The 22,532-nt window shown below is 48.3% G+C and overlaps 1 protein-coding gene across 2 annotated transcripts in view; it reads right to left on the minus strand.

The window, feature by feature from the left end:
* The window catches only part of TPRG1 (tumor protein p63 regulated 1), a 113,294-nt gene extending 104,000 nt beyond the window's left edge, over positions 1-9,294 (minus strand). For both annotated transcript variants that reach the window (XM_043492530.1, XM_043492529.1), the window contains exon 1: positions 9,101-9,294. The gene's annotated coding sequence lies outside the window, so the exon portion shown is untranslated. The remainder of the gene's footprint in view (positions 1-9,100) is intronic.
* Between the last annotated feature and the right edge of the window lie 13,238 nt (positions 9,295-22,532).

Below are 22,532 nucleotides of genomic sequence, written 5' to 3' on the forward strand. Positions count from 1 at the left end.
GATAGATTAACAATATTGCTGGGTGGGTTACGGGAACCATTGTTGTGGCCCCTTGTGGCATATAGTAGTTTAGATAGCTTAGTGTCCTTTTTCTTTTGTAGAGAAGCAAAGTGTGTGTTGTAAATGGCTTGTCTAGTTTTTGTAAAGTCCAGCCACGAGGAAGTTTGTGTGGAAGGTTGGTTCTTTATGAGAGTATCCAGTTTTGAGAGCTCATTCTTAATCTTTCCCTGTTTGCTGTAGAGGATGTTGATCAGGTGGTTCCGCAGTTTCTTTGAGAGTGTGTGGCACAAGCTGTCAGCATAGTCTGTGTGGTATGTAGATTGTAATGGATTTTTTACCTTCAGTCCTTTCGGTATGATGTCCGTCTGTTTGCATTTGGAGAGGAAGATGATGTCTGTCTGTATCTGTACGAGTTTTTTCATGAAGTTGACAGATTTCCACTCTATACGGCTAAATTCAGGTAACTTCCAACTTATCTGTATGTATATCTATCTATCTTACTCTATGTTCCATTCTATGCATCCGATGAAGTGAGCTGTAGCCCACGAAAGCTTATGCTCTAATAAATTTGATAGTCTCTAAGTTGGCACAAGTCCTCCTTTTCTTTTTGCAAAATATCTTAGCGCCTTCAGGCTGTTGCCTCTGCCCTCTTGTACTGTAGATCAATGGACTTTGCCCCTGGGTGTCACAAACATTTACAAATTGGCTGCAATTGCAAAGCATCTTCTCCAGATGGTCCCGGGCAGGGGAAGCCAGAACACACTGTGCAGAACCCTGTGCACCACACTGTACGAGCCAGGACAAATTGCTGGCCCGACACGAGGGCACCATTTACCCAACAGGAATTCTATCCCAGTGTGTTCGTGGGTGGGGAGGGATGAGAGAGGAGTCAGAGGAGAGAATCTTGATTTGTTCCAGTCCTAACCGGGGACACAGTTGGCAAGTGAACTGGTTGTGGGTAGGTTCAAAGGAAGGATCTGATCCAGCACCACTGAAGTTAAGTGGCAAAACTCCCACTGACAACTATGGTGCCGGATAAGATTGAAAGGACCAGATTTTTCCAAAGACCTCAGCTCCCTCCGAGGCACCGAAATAAGTGGCCAGATTTTCAGACCTGTTGAGCATTTTGGGTTCTGAGCACTTGGAAACCTGGCCCTGAGCTCTTTGAACCGCTAGCCCCATGTCAGTAAAGCATTTCTCCCTGCTAAAGGGAAACACTAAAGATAGAGGGCTGGATTCCTCACTCCACCAAGTTAACTTGGCAAGGGGACATTCCACCTGTCTGGAATCAAGGCCACGTTTCATTTTGCTTTTCTGTCTAAGGTGCTTATTTGGCCTCCATCATCACACTTTCTGAGTGCCTCACAATCTTTATTGTACTTACTTTCCCAAACACCCCTGGGAGGCAGGGCAGGGCCATTATTCCATTGCCCAGGAGGGAAATTGAGGCACCAAGTGACTAAGAGCTAGATTCACAGAGAAGGTTAGGTGTGGTGACACTCAGCATCACCACACCTAACTTTTAGGGGCCTAGAAAACCACTGGGATTCACAAAGCCGAGGTGGGACTTGAAGCTGGGGTCTCCCACATACCAGGAGAGCACCTGCACCACTGGGCTAAAAGTAACAAGGGGGCTTTATGAACCCCAGTGGGTCCTGATTCTGTGATTTAGGCACCTAAAGTGGCAGTTAGGCACCAAAGTCTATTGGTGAATCCAGTCCCATGTCTTGCCCAGGGTTTGTGGCGAAGCAGGGAACTGAATCCATGTGTGCCAAGCCCCAGGCTAGTGCCCTACCCACGGCTCTCTCTCTCCCCTCCCCCTGCCCCCACCTCCTGGCCCATCTCCTTTGTCCCTACCTATAACAGATTTGATTGTTAAAATGGAAATGTCTCAAAATCTAATTTTCCTTTGCCCACTCCTTATACGACTTGTTACCTTTGGGCATTTCACTCAGCTTAGACAGAAAGGATAGACCATTCTGTTTCATTCCCAGGTTACGCTCAAGTTCACTTTCTGGTTCTGGTGCACCAGCAGAGAGCTGTAGTGTTTTAGTCCACAGCACCATGAGGGTGTGTTTAAATCCAAAATCAGCTGCTGACTATGAAATTCAGTCTCCCCTTTTTCCTTCTTTCTTTTTTTTTACCCCCCCCCCAACACACACACACTTTGAGGTTTAAAATGCAGTGGGGTTCTGCAAAACTGGCAGGATTGAGTTCCACAGCTGTCGTCTTGCACCAACTCCCAATCAACAGTGCTTTGCCCATAAGGAAAAAAGATGATTTTTTTTTCTGGCAGTATCACAAAACTGGGATCTCAATGTGTTGTCTTTAAAAGATACATCATATTTCCCCTTTATTTAGCACCTGTTATCTGTAGATCTCCAAGTACTTTAGCAACAATTAATTACACTTCACAATAAGTCAGCTAGCCAGATATCATGTCCAGTGTGCAGAGGGTAAACCAAGACACAGAGAAGTAAACAGCCATGACTGAGCTCACCCAGCAAGGAAGAGAAGAGCTGGAAATACACCACAAGAATCTTGACTGCCACGCCTCTGCACTAACCACTAGACCACACAGCTGTACCTATTTCACTTAGTCATTATTTAGCAGCATAGATGGTCACTGTGGTTTTGCTATAGCTGAACTCTTGTGTTACATTTTTTGTGGCCCGTACTGATGTTTTGCCTAGAACACTGTGTAATCCACAAATAAATCAATACGGGAAGAACATCCAGTACTGTTTGGAGGAATAAAAAAATATAAAATTGCAGTGGAATGATGATTTCCAACAGTTTCATAGATGGAAAAAACCAGGGGAAGAACTCTCCTCATTTTATCACACCTTTCTGTGCCTCAGCATTACTGGTGGCTCTGTCAAAGATCCCGCAGGATTCTGCTGGTGCTGCAAATCCCCTTGGCCCGCTGAGAACTAAGCCTCACAGCTATCAAACCGGCGAGCGTATTCCAGAGACATCAAGGAAGCCACTGGACAGAGACAGCCACTGACCACTGCACAAGCCAGGGAGGGATATTTCTCCCCACAACCCGCACGTACGGTATTACGTATTCCTGCCGCCTCCTCCAACCCTTCAATTCATGCCTTGGAGGACTCGCCACTATCGGTTGGAACAGTTGCTCCTCCTGTCTTTGGCTTAATTCTCTGTGGGTACAATCCCATAGCGGGCAAAGGCCAGCACTCAACCCCCCACTCCAGCATGAGGCCAGGACACCAGAAGTATTTAAAGATCTGTTTAAAGCAAATAGCTCCCATCTGCCGGCCGCTTCACAACCAACAACAGCTAAAGCTGTGATCCCAGCAGACTTGATGCTAAGCAGCAGCAAGCCTGCTCTGTACTCAACTGGAGTCCTCCAGGTGCTGAAGAAGGTGACTGTTCACACACATTCACAAGGACTTGCTACGCTGGAGATCACTAGTAGGAAAACATAACGAGTTAGGCAGTAGAAGCTGCTGCTAGGTTGGTCGGTCAGTACCTCAGCCACACTGAAGCCCCCACTTTAACATGGCATCGGTGCCAGCTAGATTACAGAGAGTGCAGGCACACCTAGCCACCCCGGAGCCGCTCAAGGTAAGCGGCGCCGGGCAGGAGCCCACACCCTGAACTCCTCCTGTGCCCCGCACCCCAAACCCCTGCCCTGAGCCCCCTGCCAAAACCTGCATCCCAACCCCCTGCCCTGAGCCCCCTCTTGCACCCCGCAGCCCTCCTGCATCCCAACCCCCTGCACTACACCCCTTCCTGCACCCTAACCCCCTGCCCTGAGCCCCCTGCCACAACCCACATCTCAACTCCCTGCCCTGAGCCCCCTCTTGCACCGTGCATCCCTCCTGCACCCCAATGCCCTGCCCTGAGCCCCTTCCTGTGCCCCAACCCCTGCCTTGAGCCCCCTCCCACACTCCACACTCCCTCCTGCCCCCAACCCCCTGCCCTGAGCCCCCTCCTGCACCCCAATGCCCTGCCCTGAGCCCCCTCCTACACCCCACACCCCCTCCCACACTCCACACCCCCTCCTGCACCCCAACTCCCTGACCTGAGCCCCCTCCCACACTCCCTCCTGCACCCCAACACCCTGCTCTGAGCCCATTCCTGCACCCCACACTCCCTCCTGCACCCCAACCTCCTACCCCAGCCCTACATTCATGGCCCTCCATAAAATTTCCCCACCCAGATGTGGCCCTCAGGCCAAAAAGTTTGCCCACCCCTGCTCTAACCAAACAGATTATAATGGTGGGGGTGAGCGGGAGGAGTGGAAAAAACAGGGATGGGGTGCAGGTCACTGGATCAAAACAAGGGATTCAGAGGGAGAAAGCAAGCCAAGATTCTGGACAATGCCCACTGCTCTGAGAAGGAATCTGTGCCGTCACCGGACCCCAGGTAAACACTCCCCAGATTGGTGAATGGATGAGGGACTGTCAAAAAAGACCCACAGCTCTAGAGAAACGCCCCCTGCCCCACTCAGCTTCTTCCTCCTGCCCTGACGGACAGCCACCTTGGCCTATTGAATTCCAGGAAAAGTGGGCATAGGCCAACCAGAAGGAGGGGCCCGCCCACTCAGACGAGGGAGGGGCCACAGAGCTCAGGAATCAGCTGAGTGCATGAAATAGCCAAGGAGAAGCCAGAGATGGGGTGAGGGTCACAGGAACCGATGGAGGGAACTGGAAGGAGGAGCAGGACCACACAGCACCCATCGCTCCAAGAAAGGGTCCAGGGACTAAGGTCGACGCTGCCCACAGGAGCTCTGCCTGGATGCATGAACATGAAAGTGCCAGGAGGTGGGCCTCAGAAGATGCGCCCATCCAGCCTCCACCTCTTCCTGGATGGGCGGATGGCCAGCTTGGCGTGACAGCCCTGGAGAACGAAGCTCGTCAGCTATCCACAGCCCAGGCCCGCCACCAGGAGCAAGCTTCCCCACCCCCAGCAATGAGCTCAAACCCTGAAAACTACTCTCAATTCAGCCCCACTTCGCACAGGTTTAAAGGCCCAGATTCAGGCCAGCCCATAAGCATGCGCTTCAGTGCTTCCCTGAACCAGGATGTGCTTATGCCATAAGCCAGGAACAGCCAAGGTATTGCTAAATGCAGCACTGCAATGATGCCCCCCAATCTTTAATATGGAGGTGCAGCCCATGGGAACTGCATAGCCCAGCATCCATCTTCATCCAGGCAGCCAGGCCTATGGAGATTTGCATGCCGGGATCTGTAGTCTGTGCACAATTCGAACATCTGCATAGAAAAGATGAGGGCGGCTGCCATCATCTCAAATTTAAGACATTAGATGCAGCTCTCTGGCACCTGGCCGCCTTCCTCTTTTCATGCCATGGCTCCAAACCATCCCATGCCTCATTTGCTACCATGGGACTGTCCCCTACGGCCTAGATGTTTCCTATCTGTTTTATTAGGTTCTTGTAGCTGGTACAGGGATACATTTGAATAGGTATTGCAAGCAGCAGCCAAAGAAATACAGCCTTTCTGAAGAGCTCACAACTGCACTCTCCTAACACAGAGACAGATGTTGCTTTGATCAGCAGCGACAGGGCAAACAGCCTCTAACTATCAAGCTGTAGTTTTCTCATCCCAGCAATCCTATCTCATACAGGTTTCCCTTCTCAACATGACAGACAAGTGCCACTGAACCTCCAACCTAGAAGTAAATGACTTAGGGAGAAGGGCTGGGTATGGTGGCAGCCAGTGGGTATGTCCTCACCTGGTGGATCCCAAGTTCAAATCCTAAGTGATGTATATGATCTCTGGAAAAGGGAGGTCGCTCTCAAGTGACCTGCCACCTCCTGGTTGTCGCTTGCTGTGAGGCTGACAGGTTCTAGAGGGGCAGTAGTCACTTTCCTTGGCCCGAGGAAGGATGCAAGGACAGCAGAGCCCAGCCATTTCAGCCTGTGGTCAAAAACCCATAATCGGGTTTCGGGGAGATTCTCTGCCCCAGTCACTTCCCTTTGTACAACTCAAGTGTCACAAATTCCCCTGCTGGGGATCCCCATCTGGGTCCTGCAGCTCCCTCCCCACAGCCCCTGCACAGAAGAGGAGACAAGGGTGGGGAGAAAGAGTGGTAGGAATGTGGTGCTGCCCTAGGGGACTGTTGCAGGTTAGAGCAACCTGAAGGCTGCTCTAGCCTGAGCTGGGATAGAGAATCAGGGAGCCAGGACTAGCAGTTTCTTCTCATCCTCTGTTATTTTTCCTCTCGCCTGGGGCAGACTGTGTTGGAGAGGAGAGACTTCTTTTTCGAGGGCCTCTCCTAGGCTCTCCTATGCCTGGCAGGAACTCAGGCAACAGAGCGGACAGAGCTACTCTGCTCACCGGCAGCCAGCAGGCCCGCAGCTGCTCAGAGCAGACCCAGCTTACACCAGAGCCGTTTGTGGGAGCATGGCGGGGGGGAAGGCAGCGTCCCCTTCCTCCTCTCCACAACAACAGGGCTGGTCCAGACCCTTCCATGTTAGAACAACAGGGCATGGGTTCAGGGAGCCCATTTTCAATTCATTACTAAACAAGGTCACCCTGCAGGGCCAAAATTTAGAGCCTGGAGAGACACAATCAGGCCTCAGGCGAGGGTGCCGGAGGAGCTTGGGGAGCTGCCCACCAGATCAGGGAGCACATTAACCACACGTAAACCTGCAAACACCCTCACAGATAGCAGATGGAGCAGGATGAGCACTTTGCTATGAGACTCTTCTGCCAGGTGTTAGCAGCAGCTATGGATCCCTCTTAAAACAAACAAATGCCCCATGACAATACACAGCCCAAAGACCAGGGGTATCCTGATTTCTAGCAGTGAGTTTCAGCTGCCAGCCTGACCAGCCCAGCAGACCCCAGGACTTGTGGCACCTGAGAGACTAACAAATTTATTTGAGCATAAGCATCCGATGAAGTGAACTGTAGCTCACGAAAGCTTATGCTCAAATAAATTTGTTAGTCTCTCAGGTGCCACAAGTCCTGCTTTTCTTTTTGTGAATACAGACTAACACGGCTGCTACTCTGAAACCAATTTATTGTTAAATCTGTATGTAAAAGGTGCCACGTAATAAGTCACTGGAAAGCCCACAGCGCACTGATTATGGAGAGCATTGTGTCATGTAGGTGCGAGCAACTGATGCAAAGTTATGGACATAGGCTGAAATTATAATCCTTAAAATGTGTTTGTCATTCAGACAGAAGTTACCAGCTCCCTAAACAATGGAATAGGGTTTCTCCACCAGGCAGTTACTTCCAAAGTGCTTTGAAAGACAATGAGAATGCATTTACATATCAGATAAACAAAGTGATCAAGCTAACAAGGGAGAGGAAGAGACACCTTGGCTACACCCCAACAAAGAAGAGAAACTTTAGCAAAGCTATAAAAACAGGGGTGGGGTCTAAATTTCAAATAATAAGCAGTTGAATCAACTGATTGAATACAAGATGAGTGCATCACCTAAGGTCTTTTATGAACACCTGTAGCAGGCTGAAAGAAAAAGAGAACTTGTGGCACCTTAGAGACTAACAATTAATAGCACTGTGAAATGTCTGAATTAACACTATAGGAGGAATTCTGGATAGTCATTGATATTATGTTTTAAAGTACATGGCTGCACAAAGGAAGGAACAGCTCCCACACAGAAAGGAGAGGAGCAGCTATTTACCTACCTCCTCTGTAAATTAAGCATGGTAGAATCAACACAGTGGAAGCCCCATTTACACACAGAGGGGGTAGGAAACCCACAGGAAGGGAAGACCAGTATCAGGTCAGCTTCCTGGTGGACACGGCAAGCTAAGCACACAGGAGAGCCTTTGGGACATATAAGCAAAGACAAGGAGTACTTGTGGCACCTTAGAGACTAACAAATTTATTTGAGCATAAGCTTTCGTGAGCTACAGCTCACTTCATAAGTGCCACAAGTACTCCTTGTCTTTTTGTGAATACAGACTAACACGGCTGCTACTCTGAAACCTGTCATAAGCAAAGACAGAAGCCATCTTTAGCATCCATCATGAGACAGACACCAGGGAACAGAGCTGTTGTCAGCTGAGAAAGATGGGTTCTTCAGCCAATGAGGCAGGGGCTTTGAAGTGTCTGGAACTGAATGTAGCTGAGAAACCTGCTTAGGCAAAGATCTTTCACCTAAGAAGGGAAAGCCAGCAGCTCGTGTGTCTGTGGAAGGTCCTGACTGAGGGAAAGAGCAGTGGCTGGGAAGAAGGAGGTCTGATGAGAGAAACCATCTTGAACAGGGCCTGTATCTTGCTAGATTAAGTTTTAGACCTTTAGAGGCACTTTTATTTACTCATAAATCTTCCTAACCTTATTCCTTCTACTTGGCATCACTTACCTCTGCCCCATCGTTATTAAATGTATTTTATTTTACTATAAACCAACTCAGTGCTGTGTTTAAGGGAAGAGTGTATCTACCCCAGTTCTGTTAATGAGTAGTGATGTGGTTTTGTCTCTTTACAGGAGCAATGAACCTTATGATTTCTCTGAGCTGTCCGGGGAGGGCTGGATACTTCAGGGCACACAGTTTGGGGAAATTCAGGGCTGGAAGTATTCTGGGGTCACCCTGCTGGTTGTAACCCATGCTGGTGGAAACCATAGTGGGGCTGCATACAGGCTACTTGGGTCCAAGCTGCTGAACCAGAGGTATCTAGCTCACAGACACTCAGGGTGTGACCTGCATGCTTGTGTAGATTAGTTGTGAGCATCCCAGGAGGAAGCTCCAGCAGCAAAGCACTGTAAGACGCCCAGGGCAAGCAGTGACACAACCCCTCACCAGTCTGGATTTGAACCCCGATAATGTCATACGCCCCAGTTGGAGACCCCACCTAGGCCCCACTAAATACCTTCCCTGGCAGCCCTTAAGAGGCAATACTTCCCCACTAATGAGCATTGAGTCTGGAACATGGAGAACTTCCTGGGGAGGAACACAACATCAACTTGGAAAGACCCAGCAACAGTCTATCAATACAAATGATAAATAAAACAGTCCCCCGCAGGAACTCTGGCAGGAGTCTATTAACTCAGCTCCCCTCCCACCAGTGCAAATGTCTAACAGACAAAAATCTCTTTACCATGTCACTTTCCCTTCCGTTAAACCCCACTCACAGTTTGATATCAGTGGGTAGCATGGTCCTACGGTGACTCAGACAGGTTGCTCTCCAGTCCTTCGGGAAGCACTGCCTGGTTCTGTCTGGAGGCTCCACCATGTAAACTAACAATAGTGATTTCAGCTTTATTTAGTGGAAGAGTAGCATATCATAGTAGTCATTGCCACAAACATCTATTACACTCCTTATTGTATATCACAGGTTTCAGAGTAGCAGCCGTGTTAGTCTGTATTCGCAAAAAGAAAAGGAGTACTTGTGGCACCTTAGAGACTAACAAATTTATTAGAGCATAAGCTTTCGTGAGCTCTAATAAATTTGTTAGTCTCTAAGGTGCCACAAGTACTCCTTTTCTTTTTGCGAATACAGACTAACACGGCTGCTACTCTGAAACCTGTGATTATGCAAGGCACTGAATTTAGCCGTATAGAGTGGAAATCTGTCAACTTCATGAAGTGAGCTGTAGCTCACAAAAGCTTATGCTCTAATAAATTTGTTAGTCTCTAAGGTGCCACAAGTACTCCTTTTCTTATTGTATATCAGAAATCTTTTTCTTTTCTTCAGTTAGGTCACTTCCATTACCCAACCAATTGTGAGTTTGTGTACAGTTAGGGTGACTCCCAAAGTGTCACTGGAGGAATTCTGGACAGAAAGCATATGCAAATGAAGCTCTCTTTGTAGAAAATTTCCCCCCCATTCATCAGTAGAGGGGGACAGCAAGTTCCTTCCCTCTGGAGTTTGTCTATCTGGAGTTCTGGGTAAATAGCTTATGGAGATGAAGCAACTCTGTGGCCATTCTTTCTGTTATTCACCAACAGATGGGGAGCAGAGAGCTCTTTATGCTTCAGGGAACAAGGCTTACATTGACGTGCAATATCATTGTGCTAGTTTAAATTTAACCACTCTCATAAAGGGTGGAGGCAAGATAGGGACAAAGTTATTCAGGGACTTTTGTACTGTCATAATTCTTAGCACTCAGGCCAACTTTAAATATCAATGCACTTTCTAAAAGTCAGTAACTCTGACCACTCTACTTGGAAAGCATTGTGCAGATGGAGAAACTGAGTCACACAGAAATTAAGTGCCTCATCCAAGGTCATCCGGAGGGTTAGTGTCAAGGCTGGGATTTGCACTCACAAATTCCTGTGCTCAAACCACTGGGCCACACTGGGCAAACCAGCCCCAGAAGCCATACAGCCTAGTGCCCAGTTTCTCAGAAGAAAAGTCCCCATGAAGAGAAAGCTCATTGCCAAAGTGGTAGAACACCGATCTATGCATGAGTTATCAATGCCTGAAGGGGGCCCCGGTGGCATTGCTAGGAAGTGCTTTTATGAGTGTCAAACCGACTAAGTTTTACTTTAAGAAGAAATCCTAGCATCCTCTGCACTTCTCCTGTAGTTCTGCCCAGACCCATGAGAGAGAGGGAGAGGGAGAGGGAGAGGGAGAGGGAGAGGGAGAGAACTGAACTTGATGATGAATCATGGTCTAAATACTCCTTACATTTGGTTCTGAGTGTCTGTTTGACACTCACTTGCTGTTCCTATCCTCCACATTCCCACACGCTTAAAAGAGCCACCGGCCTCTAAGCAGCCAGTTATTTACAGATACTCTTACCTGGAGATTACAGGTGCTCTTTGTTTCAGGGAATTTACTATGTTGGTTCATTAGTTTCTGCTGCATGATTTCGGAAAAATCCAGTTTGGCTTGGCTTTGCATCAGTCCCTTCCTCCCAGCCAAACACCTTCAAAAAATCAAAAGCAGCAGCAAGAATGCTGTTTGTATTTACTTCACACAAGTTCAGAAGGTTTGTTTATGAGTCAGCAATACAGCAGCTTGTTAGCATTTTCACACATGATTAGCACCACCCTAGGATTTATCAAAATATTACCTTAAACCTCCGTTACAATTTTTCCAAGTCCCACAACATATAAATTAGCTTCACATACTGCCTTCCAACCAGGAGAAGTCTCGCTGGACTCTGTCAGAGTCAACCATCTTCCCTTTTGGCTGTTGCTGCCTAGGAAGGCCAACAATCCTCATCTGGCTGCTAAATGCAGCACTTGTTTCAATAGCAATAAATGATGTGGCAGGCAAGCCGAGTGGTAAGAAAGAGATCTATATTCAGCATGCGGAGAGGTCAGTGTTACATGCTGAGCTTCTAGAGTTTGTGTGGTAGCAACTTGGCCCCAGCGTGGTGTCATACCGAGATACATCCCCTCCTGAAACCAGACCCATTTTCCTTGAGTTACCCTCCCCATTCTGCAAGTCCCGCCAGGAGGTGGAGGAGAATTACACTAATTGGTTGGGTCTGACCCAGCATCTGAGCAAACAATGTGTGCAGTCTGGCATAAAGTGAAGCAGCCCAACACTTGCATGGCCCTTTGAACGATCTGAACATCCTGAATCTGGAGAATCTCAAAAGACGAGGCTCCTTCATGTGATCCTCAACCCTGCCAATCCCAGATGGAGACACCAGAATAAGTCACTTTCAAGGCATGGTTCTCATATCTGGACGCCAGGTGTAAGCCAAGATAGGTTCCAACCTCTGACTCTACATCCTGATCTATGTTTCAATTCCCCCGCTCCCACTTCAAGGATGTTTGGTCCATGGAACATGGTGGCTTGACCTTAGGCTGGAGAGTTTGGGACAAAGGCAACCCTGTGGACAGAATGACCCCTCCTGAGGAGAATCAGTCATTCCCTATAAAGAGCAGAGGTTGGGAAGTTCAGGTGGCTGTAGTGAGACTGCAAAGAGTGAGAGAGGATCCTGCAAGGAAGATCCTGAGACCAGGGGAATTGTTCCCACTAGGAAGGCTGGAATTCAGTCGTTAGTTAAATCAGGGAGGGCTCTGACCAGGCCAGGGGAGTTTGGGCTGTCCCTGGCTGAAGGCTGCGAGGGGAGACTTTTGTGTTTAGTTTTGAATGTTAAGTTAATAGATCAGACCCTAAGGAGGGCTGTTGTGGTAGGACTGGAAAAACCCTATGAGGTGTTTATCTGGGGAGCCAAGAAGGGAAACTCAGGTGGAGCACTGCATGCGCGGTTGCCCTGAGGCCACCAGAGGGCGCCATGAGTTGGCCACTCATCTGCAATCCATTATAAAGGCCAGCTGCACAATTCAAATCCAGATCTGGGGCTGGATTTGAAACAATTCCCAGCCTTGAAGACTGTTTTGATTCTGGTGCAGAGGTCAAAGGACAGCTGCCAAATTGCATCCTGGTGGTGGTGCGGATACCTGGAATGCAGAAGTGCTGTTTTGTTAGCCCATGTAACTAACCCTCAGCACAGTGCATTCCACAATGCAGTGTCCTAGGCAGGGCGACGAAAAACAGAGCCCGTACCTTATTCTGAGCAGTGCCAGCTATTCATAGATTCCTAGACTCCATGGCCAGAAGGGACCATTGTGATCATCTGGTCTGACCTCCTGTAGAACACAGGCAGGAGAATTTCCCCAAAATAATTTCTGGAGCAGATCTTTTAGAAAATCTCTTCTTTTAATGGGGACAATAATCATTCCACCGATGCTGGCCTCACATTCCTGGCGCTGCTGAGTTACGAGCCATGGTGATTTCAGCTGCTGTGCAAGCTGGACAAGCCCCATTCAAGAAGAGACATGGCTAGGTTCTTGCAAGGGTATAGGAATCCCAAGAGCCAGGATGTAAATATCCTTCTATGCTGGGGGCAGTGGAGGTGACAGCAGCATTTTAAACTAATCTATCAGAGCAGTCACTGTTTCTATTGTATTGTAATGTCAACAATGAAGTGTAATGAAACTGAATAACTCATTCCAGAGAGTCATGCCAACCACATGTTCTGAATGTGGAAATCCTACAAGCAAGATGAAATCACAGAGAGTCTTCTCAGACGTGGGCACCTGCTAATAATGGCTGACACTCCCCCCCCCCAACTCCAATGGTTAATTTTCAAACTCGAGTCCTTAGAGTTAGGTGCCTAAATCCATAATTAGGCACCTAAATAAGTTGCCTAATTTTCAGAGGTGCTAAGCAGCATGTGCTCAGCATCTCTGGAAGTCAGGCCATTTAGGCTGGTGTATCAATAAGATGTACCTGCCTTATTTTGGAAACCCAAGTTTGGAAGTGTTGGTCTTAACACTCCTAGTGCATCAGGAGATCTCAAAGCACTTTACAAAAGTGGGTGAACACTGCTAGCCCTATTGTACAAATGGGGAAAATGAGTCACAGAGAAACCACATGATTTACCCTGGTTTCAGAGTAGCAGCCGTGTTAGTCTGTATTCACAAAAGAAAAGGAGTACTTGTGGCACCTTAGAGACTCACAAATTTATTTGAGCATAAGCTTTCGTGAGCTACATCACCCAAGATCACAGCCAAGCAGTGGCGGAGCTGGGACTAGAGTCCAGGGTTCCTATTACTCCAGTGCCTGGAACTTGCTGTCTCCAGCGTGTACAGTATTGTATATTTGCCAGCCAGCACCTTGTCCAATCCAGTTTTAAATGACTCACAGTCAGGCTCCCTTAGGGAAATCATCCCATTGCATAATAGACATCACTGTTGGGAAATCCAACCTATGTTTCCCTTAGGAAAACAGAGACTAGAAAGTCCAAGAAAATTAAACTGGGCAAAGTAATAAAGCAACTTTCATGTGAGTGTTTTGGAAGTGTCCATCTCAGCCTGGGTCTGCGAAACAAGGTAAGGAGACAGATCATTTGGGTTCAGCTTAACCAACTTGTCCATCAGAACTGAAACTTACAATGGGTCTTGGCAAGAAAGGGGCACTGTAAAGCATTCTTCCATGAAAACTTCAGTGGCTTCCAGATGCTAAGCTGAAGATGGTATGTTGCAGCTCAGACCCCACACTATCAATCCCTGTTCCACTTGAAACGCTGGGCTAATTAAGCAAGCTAAACCCCTAAATACTATAGCAACAGATGCTAAAGAAAACCCCAAGGAAGACAGAAAGATAAAGTTTGTATTAGAATTCATCATCATCTTCCCTTGCTTAAAAAAAAAAGTCTCCGTTCATTAATTTGTGCTTTCTGTGCCAGGTATGTCTTTAAACACACCAAGGATGACCAGTACCATAGGAAGAGGAAAAGAAACATGAGCTTTTCTCTGGAGGGGTTATTACTCTGTGTGTGTTCCTGGCTGTTTCCTCTGGGGTTCTTTCATGAAGCCATCCTAAGTACAAACATGTCATTCAGGAATCTCACCACAAGGCTGTGACTTAGTTCAGATTTGAAATACAGCAATAGATAACCTGAAACATCCTGGACACCTCACAGTTCAGATATGCTGCCAACTCAAGGTGGAGGGCATGGAGAGACCCTGGTAAGTTAAAAGCACACTGCAGACTTAAACTTTATACCACATTTGGGGTTGGTGGGAGAGAAGCCGGCTTTTTGGTGTGACGTAAAACAGAAGCCCTAACGGCCTGCGGGCGTTAAAAAGCCCAAGGCACTTTTTGGCACGAGTAGGAGTGTTATCCCCAGTGTCCTGAGTAGACTACAACTGGGTAATTACTGAGCTCCTCCATAGTTACCGCTGAGTATCTTTAGAACTCTCGCTTGCTATCCTGATGGGTTTTGTGGGGCTGCCCCCCCCCGCCCCACCTCGCGGTTACTGCGTTGAACAATAAGTGAAGGCAGAGGCTCCATCTGGGTTCTGGACTTTAAAAAAATATAGGACAATGAAACAGTTGTTGGCCTGTGTATATCTTGGGATCTTTGAGGGAAGGACACTCCATGCATGTCAGCTATTAGCATAGTACTCTCGTGTAAGTCAGGACCTGGAGTACCAGGACCTCCTCATGCTGTGGCTCCAATGGAATTCTCCCTCCCTTCGAGGCTGGGTGTCCTTTTAGTTTAACCCCAGGCTAATGGGCTAGATGATTAGATGAGATTCTCTGCCCTATGTTTGAAGGACATGGAAGTAGATGCCCATCATGATCCCTTCAGGCCTTGGAATCGATGACACCTACTGTACGGGGCAAAACATAACAGCTGTTTACAATTCTCACGTGGACTTGATGTATATCTAGCCCCACCCCTCGTGGATCTTGCTGCATCAATCTTGAAGGGGTCCTCCATTCCCGAAACTAGAGTTCATGTGCCATCTCTTCTTCTGGAGACAAAGCTAGCTTGCTTTGCCACTTCAAGCAAAGGTACATAAGCGGGAAGGCTAGCCCCTTTGGTTGCTTGTGCCATTTCGACTACACTCTGTTTGTAGTTCCCTAGCTCCCTCAGAACTTGTACAGGTGTGTCTCCTTGAGCTGGGAATGCCCCTTTCCAGCTTGAAGTGTAGACATCCCTTAAGAGAACAGGGTAAGTAACCATCATGGTTTAGGGCATAACTCACAACAATCAGACCCACAATTTGAATACCCCAAAGTGGGGGCGGTATTTGGATTCAGAGTGCTAGTTCAACCCATGATAAATTTGCAAAATTTGGAGGTGACTAAATATTTTGAACTCAGGCCATGGCTGGGCGGGGTGGTTGTTACAAAACAATATTAATTGGTGACATTTTAAAAAAATCCATTTGGTGAAGATGGCTGAGTTGGAATTGCAGCCCTGGGTGATGTTGGAAATTCGAGAAAATAACTAGATAGTAAAGGTGCCATTGGCTAGATTTTTAACATCCTTTGGTTTTAATAACCCAACAAGGGGTTAGTAACACAAGGGAGAAACCCTTCTAAATAGATGATTATCCTGAGTGAGTCCTTTTAAATGCCCTGAGCTGATTTATAGCCTTGGAATTGTCAGGGACAGTGTGAATTTAGGATGAAAAGAATCTTTTAGTTGGCAATCTGAGCATGGAATGTGCTTTGATACCCGTCCAGCTGCTCATTCTGAAGGGCATCTCTGCCGCTCCCCTCCTTCCCTCCCCGTTTTCAACGGCAATAGGAAATCTGCTGCTGCCATTCTCTGCCTCCAAGCGGTGAGATTGGTGGGAGGATTAATATATTCTGACTGCTCTAAAACTGGAGGGAGAGGGTGGCAGACTCTCAGCACACGCAGTGCCATTTTCGAGGACTACAGCAAAGCCAAGCCAGAGCATTTCAATGCTAAGTGCGTCTGTTCCTCAGTGTTTCAACAAATTGCTTTCCGAGCTCAGGCTGAATGGATGAGAGAAGTTACAAGTGCCTGTTACTAGGTGAGCACTTTGTTTCCCGTCATAAATGAGGCCAGTGTCTCCAGGACAGACTGCCATTCCGACTGCAGGGAAAGTTGGCAAGTGCTTAGAGCACCGGACTAGGAGCCAGGAATTCCAGCTCTGATGCTGATCTGCTATGTGACCTTGGTCACCTCACCCTCTCTGGCTCCCCAGCTGTACAATGAGGATATTTATGCTCACCGGCTATTCTCTGAGATGCGTCGTGAGGGACTGCCAAGGTCTGCAAAGCACTTTGGAGTCTGGGCTAAGAGACCTTTTAGAAGTGTTGCATATCCCTGGCAGGGGAAGACAGCAGGTTCAAACTGGAAATAAGGTGCTCATTTTTAACCATTGGCACAGCTTGGGGTAGGGTCTCCATCCCATGGCAGCTAACTCAATATTGGATGTCATTCTGAAAGATGCTCTCCCTCTCAACCACAGCTCTTGCTGCCAGACTCACTGGACAAAGGCCTCTGGCCTGTGTTATGGAGGAGGTCACACGAGCTGATTGGAACATATGTCCCTTCTGGACATAATGTCTGTGAATATTAGCAGGGGGCTAAGCACCCTCCTGACTTTAGACTTATGCCATTTGTTCTCTTGCCCTTTCCAGGCGGTATTATTTTAAATCCATCCTCACCAACCTGCCCAGGCAGGAGGACTCCAGGTTAGACTGCTGTTTCCTGCCTTGTTCCCCAGCTTCCCAAAATATTTAAAAACTAAACAGAACTGAACAGGACAGTCAGGGCAGCTGAGTACAGAGATACACCGATGACATCAGTCTCAGGGCCTTTTTAGGCACAGCTGCCCCATGACCCTAGGATTTAGCAAGAACCTCCCCATGTGGCTCAAGCAGTGAAGGCTGATGATAGTGGCACACTGTTTGCCAACTTTGCTTACCCTCCTGGCTCGGTGAAACGTGCCAGGCATTGTTATTCATTGATGGCACTGCCCTCAGAGTCGTTGGCCAGACCTGCAAAGAAGGAAACAGTGATAGGTTTTTAGCTTGCAGCGCCTAATAATAACTGAACAGTGGGGGTTCCCCAAACTTCTGGGAGGGGGGCCTCTGGTTTGAACTGGAAGCTAATCCCCTAAGAGGCTTCCACGTGTTGGGGAATGGAAGCTTTGAGCAGGATGCAGACTCCATTCTCCGGAGCTCAGTTTTCTGGGAATGGGGCGTTTGGAATGATCTCAGCCTCCGCTCTGAAATTTCCGGGCAGGAAGAATTTGAGCCTCCCATTCCCACATTTCTAGCAATGGGGTCTTCAGCTTCATCCAGTGGCCCCCTCAATTTCTGGACGGGGACTCTGTTAACCTGGTAAAGCACTCAAGCAAACTCGTACCCCGTCCTAGTCCTACTGCTCCCCAGAACTGGGAGCCCTGTAATTTGAGGAAATCCGTGTCAACAGCAGTACCATAGCAAATCAACTGGTGAAATTGACATGCATGGTCACTACAGATACTGCAGTACTGCAAGAATATCAACACCCCAAATTCTCTCCACAGGCAAAGATGTCAAATGCTTTTCTCTTTTGAGATAGGGTTTAAATAAAATCTCAGGCTCCTCTAAAGGTTGGCAGGTGCTAGAAATCCTAATCTAGAGCCCCATTTTGCAAATGGCCTCCATGCTCATACTGGGCCAAACCAAATCCCCAGATCTGAACATCCTCCTTGACCATCAGAGTGTTTGAAATCCTGATTCGGAGAGAAGTTTTGTGACTTGAGACCATCTTAAAGGAGATTGATTCAAATCCGAGTGACTAAAATTGGGTGGAATTACAATTAAAATTGGAATTACAATGGCCAGAGGCTGCTGAGACAGAAAGATGCCGATTTTTTCATCTGTAAATTTTTCAGAAGCGGGATTAATGAATCCATAAAACTCAGGGGAAAAATATATGATTTGCAACCCAGGGTCTTGGATCACAGACCTTTGATTTTCCACGAACGCCTGATGCTTTCTGCTACTGCCTACTTGGGTCCAATGGTGGAAGAAAAATACTGTCTGCAAAAGAGACCAGAAAGGAAATTTGGAGGGAGCGACCCTCACCTGTGCTGGCAGAGGGCGTCCTGACCAGGTTGGAAACTGCAGTGGAAAGGCATGATAAATGGAGAACCAGAACTCCACTATCAAGCCAACACTGAGCACTTTCCCCTGATGCTTCCGTGCACCCGGCTACTATGTTTTCCAGTTTGCTCCCTAATAAATTCTCTCCTTATATGTTTATCCCACACAGCTGCTTAGTTAGCATCTCCAATCTGGCAGGCTTGGGGGTGGTTTTTGCTCCGCTCGCCTGGCTGTGTATTAATACTGCCTTACGTGACACCATGACCTACTTTATTTCCTGGAGAACAGCAAAGTGCAGCTTCAGTGTGGCTCCCGGGAAGGGGAGGGAGAGCAGCGCTGACAGAAGAAAATAGGGGCCTTTTCAAAAATTCATAGCTGCTTGCGAGGGTCAGAAAAGGTGAGGCCAGCGTATGACCCACCGGATGGCGCAGCTGAGAAAGGAGGTGGAGGAGATTACACATAAAAGACCCTTGTGTTTTTCCAAGGTGGAAGCACAATGGAGGGGGTAAAACCAACAAGGAGTCCGGTGGCACCTTAAAGATTAACAGAAAAGTGCACCAGCTTAGAGCAGATCAGACTGCTGACCCATCGTATCCAGCATTGGGTCTCTGGCAGTGTCCAGCATCAGTTGCAGGAGAGGCAAGGGCAAGAAACTCTATAATGGACAGTGATAACCTGCCCCTCGGCAAGAGAAGTAGGATGCTCCTGTGATTACGAGGCTGGTCTGAGACACAGGAGACCCTGGCTCAGTTCCATGCTCCACCACAGGCTTCCTGTGTGACTTCAAGCATGTCACTCGGGCATATAAATACCTTGGAAAAGCTGGGCTGAACTCTCAACCCAGGGGAGTTAGGTGCCTACAGATTCTGAAGCTCTGGACCGTAGTGTCCCTGTGCCATAGTTCCTCAGCTATTAAACAGAGTGAGACTGGTATGATAGCAGAATGAAGTCACCCTTGATTTGGTCTTTATCTTCAAAGGCAGAGACTGAAGCTGTATCAGCTCCCAGCAGAAAGACCACGGGAATTTTCAGTGGAGGCTTTGACCAAGCACAGTGTTCGGTGAAAAACCAAATGTTTACCCTGCAGCAGACAGAGCTCAAGGGAAGGAAGTGCAAAGAGCCCTGAGCCCAGAGAAAGGAGGATGGCACTGGTTAGGCTGCCTGCCTGCCCCTCCTCAGAGCAAAGACAGCATGCAGTTGGCTGCATGGGTGGGCACGCCAAGGACAGCGGGGCAGCAGCTGCCACTCCGTTCCAGAAAACCTTTGGCTCTGTGTGTTGTGGGGGCATGTCTAAGAGAAGGGCGGTGTTGGGGGAAGACACCCTCTATGGAGCATGCTCTCTGCCAGCACCAGCTGAAAAGCCAGTGGAAATGAATGCTGCCAATTCACCGGCTCCTCTGGGCACGTGAGCGTGGGAGGTGTCCATGCGGGCAGTCTCAGCTTGTGCTTCCAGGGGAGTGCGGCAGCAAGGAGGAACGAGGCCTGAGGCACCCCACTGCCCCAGGATAGGCAGGGCTGGCATGTGCTTTCCCCATCATGGTTCAGAATTTGATCCCTCGCCCCTCCACCAGGCAGCAAACCCCTCTCCCCAGAGGGCAGCTCCAGATCCCTTCTCCCCTGGGATTCGTTCCATGGGAAGGAACAACCTGCTGCACCTCACTTTATAAGGGGGCCAGCCAATCCTCCGACATTAATTTCACAGCCCTGGTAGCATTTCCACCTTTCTCATGGCTGGTAACTGGACCCCCAAGGCCCCACCCCCTGCCTTGCCTCTTCCCCAAGGCCCCGCCCCTTCCCCACAGATGGCTCCTGCTTCACTTATTCCCGTAAGGCCCCAGCCCCTGCCCTGTCTCTTCCCCCAAGACCCCACCCCTGCTCCGCCTCTTTCCCCAGGCCCTGCCCCCTTCTCCACCTCTTCCCCTGCATGCTATGCACCACCACAAGCCGCACGAGCAGCCTGGCTCCGGAGGCAACTGCTGTTGCTGCACTGCCTCCTTCCTTCTGCTTAGGGTTGCCACAGATTAAAAAAACCCAGACATCAGGGCTTGTCAAATGGCACTTGGAAACACGAGCAGAAAACTAGACTCTCTGGGTGAAAACCGGATGGGTGGCAACCCTAGACTTTGAGTCAAGACTCCTCATGGCCTGAAATGGAGTTGAGACGGGCACAAGTTATCGGGTGCAGCCTGATCCCTGTGTAACTGCAAATGGAGCCCATCGTGTCCTCAGCATGGGTGAGCCATGCAAACCAGCCGCACAAGCAGGCAGTAGCTACTGAAAACAAGGAACATGCAGCAGGTCTCTTCCTTGACCAGCCAAGCCTCCAGGTAGCAAAAGGAACATAAACAGGGCAACTCAGACAACATTTCTCCCCTTGAAGTGACACTCCTGTGCTCCAAACTCTTTGCAACCTCAGGAGCCAAACAATGCAGTGCAGGTGGCGAGGATCATCGGAGGAACACATGCAGCTCATGGGGGGGAGTACCTATTTTCATCCCTAACCTGTTGGCTTTTTCTCAGTCTTACAGCAATTAACTGGCAGAAGCTTCTTGCCCTAAATACTGGAAACTCCCACCATTGACATTCACGAGAAAGTCTGCACGTAAGAAGAACAGAATGACCTAATTCATGGATGGTTGGATAGCACTGCATTTTCCTTGTAACGACCCAGCACGAAAGCCTTAAGACCTTTCTCACTTCAGGCTAAAGGAGTAACTTCATCCACCAGTAGCATCAGAAGGCTCTTATCTACTCCATGGATCAGCCACTAAAGGAGGCCAGGATACACTGTTACACACTGCCTCTGCTGGAAAGGCTGTGATATTGTAAGCCCAACAAGATTGAATGGCTCTGGGGAACAGCAATGGGATATGAATGCTTCCTCATCTCGGTTAGGATCTGCTTCCATATGGTAGCAACCAGAAGTCATTGCCATCAGAGTGACTGCTCAGTGAAAAAGAAACAGAACCCAGTTCCTATCAAGGTGCCCATATGAAAAGAAACCTTATCACTAGCCATTCTTCGCTGATAGTTTCAGTGCAGGTAGCAAGTGCGGACCATGGATAGAGTCTGATCTCCCCCAGAAGCCACTGCTGCAAGCTGAAAGGTGGGGCCCTTTGCCGAGGAATGATAGGGGACTCTTGCAGTGCCAGTGTCCAGCCTCTTTGAATAGAGGACATCAGACTCCAGGACTGTCAATCCAGTACTTTTCACTCACCCTAAAAATGAGTCAAGAAATAAACACATTTTGGGAATTACCCACTAATCCAGAAGAGGCTGTTCCCTCTCCAGAGTCTTGTTGTCTCTCCACGGCATCCCAGAAACGCCACTCTGCCTATTACTTCTGATTGCTGCTTAGAGGCAATACATGGCTGCCCAAATCTTCCCACCAGACAGCTGTTTTCCAGCATGATTAATATAGGTGGTGTTTGCCTTATTTCAGAATGATTGGCTCCTGGGGAAGAGGTTGTTTCCCCAGTTCATTTAGACAGGAAGAGGTGGTGGTTTCTTCCCTCAACTCCGTGTCAGGTTGACCTTGCAAAACGCTGTGATGTGTAAACAGTCACAGAAAGTATGCTACAGTCTCCGGGCAGGCGAGCGCACTGGGGAATGTGCTAACACTGCGAAGGAGATCAAATCCCTCGTCTCTGTGTTTAAATCTCGGAGACTGCCATACACGCTCTTTCCAAAAACACCATCCCGGGAGATTTTCCAACTCGCTGATGTAAAAGGAAAATGATTCTTTCTGACTAACCTGGGTCTGGTGGAGAACAATTAATCACACAGAAGTAGACGAGCAGGATCCAGGCTCATTTTGGCCAGGGCTCTGCAATGACAGGTAACTGATCACATACCATACCTTACAATACCTTACCATACTGGGGTGCGGTGACTGTTGCTTATCAGACTCTTCCTCCTCAGACATCTTTACCATACGCAGCCCCTTATCATAGTCTCTGTTAATTTGCAAAAAGAAAAGGAGTACCCGTGGCACCTTAGAGACTAACAAATTTATTAGAGCATAAGCTTTCGGGAGCTACAGCATCCGATGAAGTGAGCTGTAGCTCACGAAAGCTTATGCTCTAATAAATTTGTTAGTCTCTAAGGTGCCACGGGTACTCCTTTTCTTTTTGCAAATACAGACTAACACGGCTGCTACTCTGAAATCTGTTAATTTGTGCTCCCATCCATCTGTCTGCTGCCCCCTGCCCTGCACCGTTTCCTCTCATCTTG

Source organism: Dermochelys coriacea, chromosome 9 (genome assembly GCF_009764565.3).
Source record: "Dermochelys coriacea isolate rDerCor1 chromosome 9, rDerCor1.pri.v4, whole genome shotgun sequence".
Taxonomy (NCBI): Eukaryota; Metazoa; Chordata; order Testudines; family Dermochelyidae; genus Dermochelys; species Dermochelys coriacea.